Below are 10165 nucleotides of genomic sequence, written 5' to 3' on the forward strand. Positions count from 1 at the left end.
TTTGTTTATCTCCCAGAGAAAAGGGAGTTTTTACTGCAAAGCTAAGTTTTAGCTCCTGATCGGGCACTTTCCCTATATAATTTTTATCAGTAGCCTTGTTTCCCCAGTTTCCATCATATTCCTTAAATTCGAATAGATTGATCGGCCGTTTATCTACAGGTTCCTGTCTCCTAGTGAGATTTATTTGAAACCATGGCTGCCTTGTCCAACCTGTAATAGGCAAGGCAGCAGAGGTCTGACTCTGTTGTTCAGCCAGATTAAGGGCCCGAATTTCCCAACACCCTCCCCTGAACAGCTCCTCCTCTGTTAGTGGAGTTACGAAATATGGCATAGTTTTTGCAGCAATGGGGGCATGAGAACAAATCCAACAATTGGATAAATTTCGGACCTGGGCAATATAGCTATGGTACTGGACAAATTTATTAGCCCACTGTTTTGATACATCACTATCCCATGGTTCAAAAACATCATTATCTTTTTTACATTGCATAGACGACATCACAGTGAGGAGCAAGAATGGATAGTACTTCCCAAATTCCATCCTTCTTAGTTTCTGTGGAACTTCTTGCAGTGAGAAGCGTGAATCCAGGTGGTTTTTCCCTCCAGCTTAACAGATGTAGGCGTGGTCAGCTGGACCTGGTAGGGTCCTTCAAAGCGAGGATCCAGACTTTTCCTTAGATGCTTTCGCGTCACCACCCAATCTCCAGGCTTAAGATCATGTGAGCCTGATAAGGAGGACGGATCTGGAAGGGAACTGAAAACACGTGCATGAATTTGCTGTAACACCTGTTGTAACGCGCCTACATAGGCCATCATATTTGAATGAGAGGCCTGCATCTGCTGGGGAAAGTACAATCCTGTCTTGGGAGGGCTCCCAAACCACTTCATATGGACTTAACCTTGTCTTTCGGTTGGGAGTTACCCTAACAGTGTACAATGCAATGGGAAGACACTCAGTCCATGGTTTACCTGTCTCTGCCATTGCCTTTTGAATTTTCAATTTCAGTGTACCATTTAACCTTTCCACCCTGCCACTACTCTGAGGGTGATAGGGAGTATGAAAAGATTGTTCTATCCCCAAGGCTCGAGTGATTCCTTGGCACACCTGTGAAGTAAAGTGACTACCTCAGTCACTTTCGATTACCTCTGGTACTCCAAATCTGCAAACAACTTCTGATATCAACTTTTTAACCACAGTACGTGCATTTGCATGAGCACAAGGCCATGCTTCTGGCCAATTTGAGAAAAGATCCACACATACCAGCACATATTCATAGTTGCCTACCCTAGGAAGCTGAATGAAATCAATCTGCAGTCGCTGAAAAGGGTACAATGGCCTCGGGGTGCACTTTAGTGGCACCTTTACTGTTTTTCCCACATTGTGGCATGCGCAGATTACACATCCCTGTACGAATTTTGCAGCAGCATAATGGAACCCTGGTGCGACCCAACTTGCTTTTACCTGACTTACCATTCCATCCTTGGATGGATGGGTTATTCCGTGGGAGAGGGAGCACACCATAGGGTACAATGCCCTGGGCAAACAATACCTATCATCCACTCTCCACAATCCATCTTCTTCCTTCGCACCTGAGTGCCTTTGCCATCCCTCCTTTTCTGGTGCAGAGGCCTGATCTTGCAGGTTCTGAAGTAATTGTAATAATAATAATAATAATAATAATAATAAATTTTATTTTTATAGCGCCGACATATTCCGCAGCACTTTACATTTCAGAGGTGATTTGTACAGACAATAGACATTACAGCATAACAATAATCACATACAGTAGATTATAACAAATACCAAGAGGAGTGAGGGCCCTGCTCGCAAGCTTACAGTCTATGAGGAAAGAGGTAGACACGAAAGGTGGGTGGTAACAGTTGCCCTGATTGTATGGACCAGCCATAATGTTAAGTGTGTAACAGTACAGACACAGAGGGCTAATGGATGCATAAAGCATGTGGGAACATGATGCTGGGAACCTGGTTATGGTAAAACTTTTGGCTCTGCCACACAGGGATAGGTTAGGTTAATGTGTTGAGGCGATAGGCCAGTCTGAATAAATGCGTTTTCAGGACACGCTTAAAATTGTGGGGATTGGGGACTAATCGTATTGACCTGGGAAGTGCATTCCAAAGAATTGGCGCGGCACGTGTAAAGTCTTGGAGACGGGAGTGGGAGGTTCTGACTATTGAGGATACTAACCTCAGGTCATCAGCAGAACGGAGGGCGCGGGTAGGGTGGTATACTGAAACAAGGGAGGAGATGTAGGGTGGTGCTGAGCCATGGAGGGCTTTGTGGGTGAGGGTAATAAGTTTATACTGAATTCTGGAGTGGATGGGTAGCCAGTGTAATGACTGGCACAAGGTAGAGGCATCGGTGTAACGATTGGTGAGGAATATGATCCTGGCTGCAGCATTCAAGACAGATTGGAGAGGGGAGAGTTTGGTAAGAGGGAGACCGATTAGAAGAGAGTTACAATAGTCGAGACGAGAATGAATAAGAGAAACAGTAAGAGTTTTTGCAGAGTCAAAAGTAAGAAAAGGTCGAATTCTAGAAATGTTTTTGAGGTGCAGATGCCAGGGTTGGGAGCAATGTCTCCTGCAACTAGGAGAAGGAGGATAGAAAGAGTGAGCAGATGGTTAAGTGATTTGTGAGAGCGTCTCTGGTGTTGAATGGTGGGACTGGCTGGATCTGTGCAATTTAACAATGTGAAAAGAGCATGAGTGCTATACATAGGAGAGGAAAGAAGCGAGGGGCCAATATGGATGGAGTGTGGAGAGTTAATGCCAGGGCGGTGGATGTGTGTGAATGCAGCAGCCAGGATAAAAATTACACAAATGCATATGGTATACACTTGTTATACTCCAAATGTACAGAGAGTAGATGTATATAAATGTCTTACCTGTCTCCTGCCCTGTCTAACTGCCATGTTATAACTGCCAGAAGTACTTTGATACATGTACTTAGATTACATGTGCATAAATGCCACCCCTGCATAAATGCTCCCCCTAGCTAGGTCTGAATATATAGGAGGTTAAGGCTAAGTTTTTTTTTTTTTGTTTGTTTTTGTGGCTCTCTCTGCTTGTTAATCAATCACACTAAATTGAGACACCAGGACCCAATAAAATGTTGTGGTCAAATAAACACATGTCCAGCACTACATGGATCATAAATCATGGATTTATAAACACATGTCCAGCACTACATGGATCATAATTGTAGATCCACCTCCCCTGACACCTGTACAGTGTATGTTCCTGCGGGAAGAGGGAATAAAGCAGCAGCCTTGGCTGCAATATCAGCTCGGTTATTACCTTCAGCTTCCTTAGTGCGCTCCTTTGTGTGAGCTTGCACTTTTACTACAGCAACTTTCTTAGGCAGCTCCAATGCTCTAAGGAGCTGGGCCACCAATTCTGCATTTTTAATGGGCTTACCAGAGGAACCAACAAACTTTCTGCTCTTCCATATGGGACCATAATCATGGCATATGCCAAATGCATAGCGGCTATCTGTGAAGATATTTGCTGTCAAATGTTCAGCGATTACACACGCCTCAGCGAGTGCTTTCAATTCAGCTTCCTGTGCAGACATTTCGGCTGGCAGTGCTTCACTCTTTACCACCTCATGCTGATCTACAATTGCATATCCTGTATAAGGTACACCATTTTGATAATACCGTGATCCGTCTACATACAACTCTAAATCTGCATTAGAAATTGGTGTCTCCTGCACATTGGCAAGTGGTTGTGTTTCCGCCTCCATAAGCTCAAAGCAGTCATGCTGAGCTTCAATTAATTCTGAATCATCAGTATCTGGCAGCAAAGTAGCGGGGTTCAAAACTGTACACCTTTTTATAGTCACATTTGGGGGTGTAAGCAGAGCCACTTCATACTTTGTTAACCTATTCATGGACAAATGTTTTGTCCTTGCCTGGAGCAGTAGCTCCTGCACAGAGTGTGGTACCAGAATTTCCAAGGGATTATCTAGCACCAAGTCTGCAACTTTTTCCTTCAGTATTGCACAAGCTGCGACTGCTCTGATGCATGTTGGTGCTCCCTGTGCTACTGTGTCAAGTTTGGCTGAATAATATCCTAGGGGGCGATGCTTCCCTCCATGTTGTTGTGTAAGCACCCCTTTAGCATGTCCCCCTGATTCATGACAGTACAAACGGAAAGGCAGGGCATAGTTTGGGATTCCTAGGGCCGGTGCAGAGACAATGGCTTCCTTCAGGTTTTGGAACCCCTCTTTGGCTTCCGCAGTCAGCTGGTATGGCTGCCCTTTATTACATGCGGATAACACGTCAAAGAGAGGCTGCATCATTTGCGATGCAGCAGGAATCCATTCTCTGCAGTAACCAATCAATCCCAAAAATGTTCTCAGTGTAGTATTTGAGGTAGGCTCAATGGCTTGGCTTATGGCCTTTTTCCTCTGTAAAGTTATATGTTTTAATTGGAATGAAATGCAATGTCCCAAGAAAATGACCTTTTCCTTTGCTATCTGTAATTTGTCCTTTGACACCTTGCATCCTTCATGATACAAGAATATCAGTAATGAAGCAGTTTCCTTTAGACACACTTGCCTATCTGGGGTACAAAGAAGCAAATCATCCACGTACTGTATCAACTGCACATCTTCCCTTTCAGGGTGCCAAGAAAGAAGGATTCCTGCCATTGCCTCGGAAAATACAGAAGGGGAAGTAGCTCCCCCTTGAGGCAGTCGTGTCCAACAGTACTGCTTGCCAGCATGTGTAAAAGCAAACAGCATTTGGCTTTCTTCGTCAATTGGCACCGAAAAAAAAGCATTGCTTAGATCAATAACAGTAAAACATTTTGCATTACTTGGAATCTGATTCAACAAGGTATGAGGATTTGGCACAATAGGTATGTCCACTATCATTAGTTTGTTAATTTCCCTTAAATCATGTACCATCCGGTACACCGCAGGTTGCCCTGCCACAGTCTGCTTCTTCTTTATCGGAAAAAGAGGTGTATTAAAAATGGATTTTTTCTCCTTTAGTATACCTGCCTTCAGATAGGTGGATACCTGTGCAGAAATAGCCTCAGTTTGTTCTTTACTCAGCGGATATTGTCGAATACGTACTGGTACAGCTCCTGGTTTCAACTTAATAGAAACAGGTGTTATTTTTAACAAACCCACATCTGTTTTATCTTTTACCCATAGTGCAGCTGGCATTTGCTCAAGCATCTGCAGTATCTCCTCATCTTGCTCAACCTGTTGTTTTTCCTGTTCTTCTAACCGCATCATGGACATCACCGTGGACATTGCTTCTTCCGATAAAGGGCCTGAAACAGTAATTCCCTTTTTTCCAAATTTAATGATTGCATTGACAGCATTTAAAATATCAGCTCCTATCAAATTCAGGGGGCATTTTTCTGATACTAACAATTGGGCACATAAGTCAGTAGTTTGAGCTATTCGTACATTCATAGGTTCTGTCTCATACAAAGGATGAACCACTCCCTCTGCTCCTATTCCCTTCACCGTTTTCCCTGTCATGAATCGTTGTGGCATATCTTGTTTTCTTATAATAGTACGGCTCGCCCCCGTATCAATTAAACATTTCAATTGCTTCCCATTGGGAAGTTGTAATTGGGTTGTGGCCCTTGGACCATCCCTAGGGGGAACCACTATTACAGAATCATATTGGGGGCTGCCAAGTTCCTAATCTGACAAATTTCCTGCCTCATCAGTTGCTACCAATGAAACACGAGTCTGCTCTGGGTTAGTTGTTCTATTCCTGAAACAATTCCTTTTGAGGTGCCCTCTCTGGCCACATTCATAGCAAAGCCCTCTCCGTCTGCACTCCTCTGGGTCTACTACCCCATCTCTCCTTTTTCTGTCTCCTCCCGCAGCTCTGTTATGTATGCCTGATGCTTGGACTGCAGTTCTGACAGCATTATTAAAGGCATCAGGAGGTATATTTACCATGACAGGCACCGGCTTCTGCTGTTTTTTTACTTTGCGATTATTAATTTGGGCTTCTATCCCCCGGAATACAGGAAGAGAATTCTCCAAGGTAGCAAATACACATTCAGGTCTTACTTTCATCACTTCAGCTCTCAAGTCCTCTCTTAATCCAGTTATAAACATGCTTTTCAGAAACCTAGCTTCCCTAGGATTTTTCAGGTCATAGTCATGGTCTGTGAACGCTGCTGCACACCTTGCATGGAATTTGTCAATAGGTTCATCTGGTTCTTAAAATACTTCAGGCAACCCTGAGGTCAACTCTTCTGTTAGCTGCTTGGCTACTACGTGTAACCTTGCTATAAACTGTCGCCCTGATTCTCTAGTTTTCTTTTCCTCTGGAACTTCACGTATCGTATTAACATCTGCCGGGACTGCCCTCACCTTCTCAAGCAAAGGCACTCCAGCCGATATTCGACACAGTGGTTTCAGATCATTCCAAGCTGCGTCATAATTATCAGCTACCCCTTCTACTGCTCTATAGAATCCTAAGGGATTCTTGTAGGGATCGGGGAAGCTGGTTGCCATGGCTAACTGTTCAGATCTACTCCATGGCTTATACCACGTAGTGGTATCTACTTTTCCCTCATCCTCTCCGTCATCTGTTGGTCTGCTCGTAGTCTGAGTTATCACAGGGAAGCTGCTGACTGTGGCTTTTCTCTCAGCCCTACTGCAAAAATCACATTCTATCTTCCCTTTCTCCTGTGGCTTATTACACCTATTACAAATCCAAGTAAGGGATCTCATAGCTCTATTTGAATAACCCTGAGTATCCTCACTTTGCTGGTGTTTGTCCTCACATCTCCACTCATTATTTTCCCTAATCAACTTTAGCTTAGCCACCTGTGAACTACCTTGGGAGGGACTGGGTGTCATTTGCAATCTAAAATCATCCCCACTTCCCCCTGAATCCTCCCGTCCTCCCTGTCCAGAACTTTTTATTGGGGTGGAAAAACTATCTGGGGATTCCCTTGGAAGTGCAGGGTATTGATTTGTAACCGAATATGTAGGAGGAGAAGATTCAAAAGTAAAGGGGCTCTTTTGCCTCTGCATTGGAGATGCAGGAGGAATCATTCTCTCCCCCACATACTGAATAAATGGGGTCCCTGGTGTCTGATAAATCACTGGTATCTGACCAGAACGGAGTCCTGACATATGAAAATCTGGTGGAGACAAAAATGATGGTGAAGAAAAATAAGGCACTGTACTAGCCGTCGCTGCTTCAGTGGACATAGATTCTATGTCCTTTCCACTAATGATTCTTTCCCTTATAGGGCTACAACTACTTGTAACTTTCGAATCACTGACTGAGACTTCTTCTCTCTCACTCAAAGGGGCGGAGGGAGCCGTGGACACAGACTGTCTTTGTAAAGGAGGGGCTGTTGCTTGTCCCTGCGCTGTTGGATTTCTCCCTCTTCTATTCTGGGCGAACTCACTCGTCATCATCATTATCAGTATTAAAATATGGATCATGCTGCTCAGCCGTTCTCATCCAAGCAGCCACTTGTTCCTCATAACCATGCCTCTCGATCCACTTATCATGCTCTTTGCTAAATCGTTTCCATCTCTCAATGTCTAAACACCCATTCTCTGGCATCCCTGCTTGCTTTAAAATTTTTGTAGCATTTTTAACCGCTTTTTGCCCATGTTCCAAGCGCACCAGATCCCTCATTTTATATCTTGGATCTGTGTTTCGTCCTAGCCTGGTAAACTTAGTGCCCATAGCAAAAAGCTATCTAAATCAGAAGCTGTCAAGGTCAGCCACCTCCTATCTTCAGCTCTGTCTGTCTGTTTCAGAAACTGTCAAGGTCGGCTATTCCTATCTTCAGTTCTGACTGTCTATATCGGAAACCGTCACGGTCAGCTACTCCTGTCTTCAGTTCCGATATCTAGCAGGATCCCACTGGTCGATTATGATGTCCAGCAGTCTCTGCTTCTAAAGTAACAAGCTGAACTTGTACTTTCTGTTCTGCCCTGATTCTACTACACACCTTGTAGAACAGGTAACTATAAGTTGCTACAAACAATATTATTCCAAAAGCAAGCCCTACATATTCCTTATACATCAGAATCAGATCCTGAGTTTTCACTAGACTCTGAGCATGTCAAATCTATTCCTGAGTCTATTTCAGAGAGATCAAAATAGTATTCATGTGAGACTATATCTTGCCACCTTGGCATGTACCATCTAGTCTCTAAGATGTATGACCAACTTTTCAATAATGCATGAGGGTGTGGCACTATATGACAGGAAAATACTCGGTACAATTTATTTGCTCTTCTGTACTGATGAGGAACAACTGGCGTTAAATGTACTCTTTCCAAAAACCAATCAGACCTTACTCTTCTCACCCTTTTTTGACAAATCGTAACTGAACACAAACAACTTTCACACGGCATGTACAAGTAACACGTACACTTCACAAACTAGTATTCATCTCAAAGTGTCTCAAAGCCACCGGACAGTAACTGGCTCCTGTACTTCCAAATCTTCGCAATATCTCTGCTATCTCACAATTGACCGGGGTATCTCGAGGCACTCTAAAATGAATATTTATAGTCAAAATATACACTCTCACAGATCCAAGCCAGGTTATGGCAGCCCACCAGCCAACTCCTCCCGTGATTTTCCCCTCAGTCTTCCAGTAACGTGGGGTCGCATCTGTCTGCAAACTCTTTATAACTATACTTTGAACACACTGATCACAGGACATTTATCAGCCAATTCTTATCCTTTTACTACTTAGCTTATTCTTTCTACTACTTAGCAACTAGCAGAGCAACAAAAACACATAATAACATAATCCACCAACCAAAGAAAAACCAGAATAGCAATCAAAGTGAGAAGGGTGGAACATGTATAACACAACATTACTTTCTATTTTCAGTTCTGCCTTCTACATATAACACCCATTCAACTCACACACCTTTCAAGATTTAAGATCATTCATAAGAAAATTTTTAGCAGCACTTCTGATCTGTTGCCCGGTCTTGTACTGGCAATACAATATCAAGCACACAAAATTAGAATGTTAGGATGGTTAGTATTTTTAGACAGATAAACAAATACAAATATACAACCACAAACAATACAAACTACATTAAAGCCAAGAAACAAAAGATTAAAGCCAAGGAACAAAAGAAACAAAACAAGCAAAAAAATTAAAAAACTTAAAATAAAAAAATAAAACAAACCTTAATTTTTGTTACCCGAGGGGATTCCCATTCAAAGATCCAGACAGACTGACCTACCTACCCTGTCTTAGGGAGACAAGAAAGGATGCGAGCAAAATGGCTCACGTACCCGGGTCTCCTTTCTGTTCTCCCCCCGACAGAGCAAGGCAATCCTTTTCAGTACAAATTGATAGTTAAAGGGGAATTCAATCTCGCTACGGGCCTCCAAGTTTGTCAGCGCCGGGATTTTTTCTCTAATCACCAACCTCGGGTAAAGCTCATTTAGAGCTTCTCTTACCTAGGATCCTAGGAATGGAGACGTAAAAAGAGAGACACAGGAGGCTTGTCTTTCAAGTTAATCTCTCCCCTTTATTAAGATGGGTACTTCTTTTATAGGATCACAAAAGAGGAAATAGACAAATATAGACAATTTCCGTAATATTATGTAACAATTGCGAAATGGTAGATGGTTGGCAAAAACAATAGTTATATAACAGATATGACAAAATGATATATTATGTGTCTAATTGGGGATGACGGGAATATGGCACTTCCTCGATATCAATTTAACAATTCATGGAACTGCATCCGGTAATACTAACAGGCCAAAATACTTGGCCTTGACATTTTAGACATTATTCTAAGAAGAGAGAGAATTTTGGAACTGACCACTTGGCAGAATTTTCTAACCACGTAGACAGATGATAACAATTAAAACAGTGTCATGGGTTACAAGTTGTTTTTCAGTTATTTTTCTGGTCTATAGAAACTAAGATTAACCATTTCTTTGACATAGTATATAGAGGATCTGTCTGCTCTCCTGTGTGGTGTAGTATATAGAGGATCTGTCGGCTCTCCTGTGTGGTGTAGTACATAGAGGATCTGTCGGCTCTCCTGTGTGGTGTAGTATATAGAAGATCTGTCGGCTCTCCTGTGTGGTGTAGTATATATAGGATCTGTTTGCTCTCCTGTGTGGTGTAGTATTTTGGATCTGTCCTGTGT

At 42.8% G+C, this 10165-nt stretch overlaps 1 long non-coding RNA gene across 1 annotated transcript; it reads right to left on the bottom strand.

Annotated features, from left to right (window-relative positions):
• Positions 1-402: 402 nt before the first annotated feature.
• Positions 403-9638, bottom strand: LOC141098344 (uncharacterized). Its single transcript, XR_012234214.1, has 2 exons — positions 9462-9638; positions 403-754 (listed from the first exon to the last, which is right to left on the bottom strand). It is a non-coding gene; the product is annotated as an uncharacterized lncRNA (long non-coding RNA).
• Between the last annotated feature and the right edge of the window lie 527 nt (positions 9639-10165).

This window comes from Dendrobates tinctorius, unplaced genomic scaffold (genome assembly GCF_039654945.1).
Source record: "Dendrobates tinctorius isolate UK_male_01 unplaced genomic scaffold, ASM3965494v1 ptg000090l, whole genome shotgun sequence".
NCBI lineage: Eukaryota > Metazoa > Chordata > Amphibia > Anura > Dendrobatidae > Dendrobates > Dendrobates tinctorius.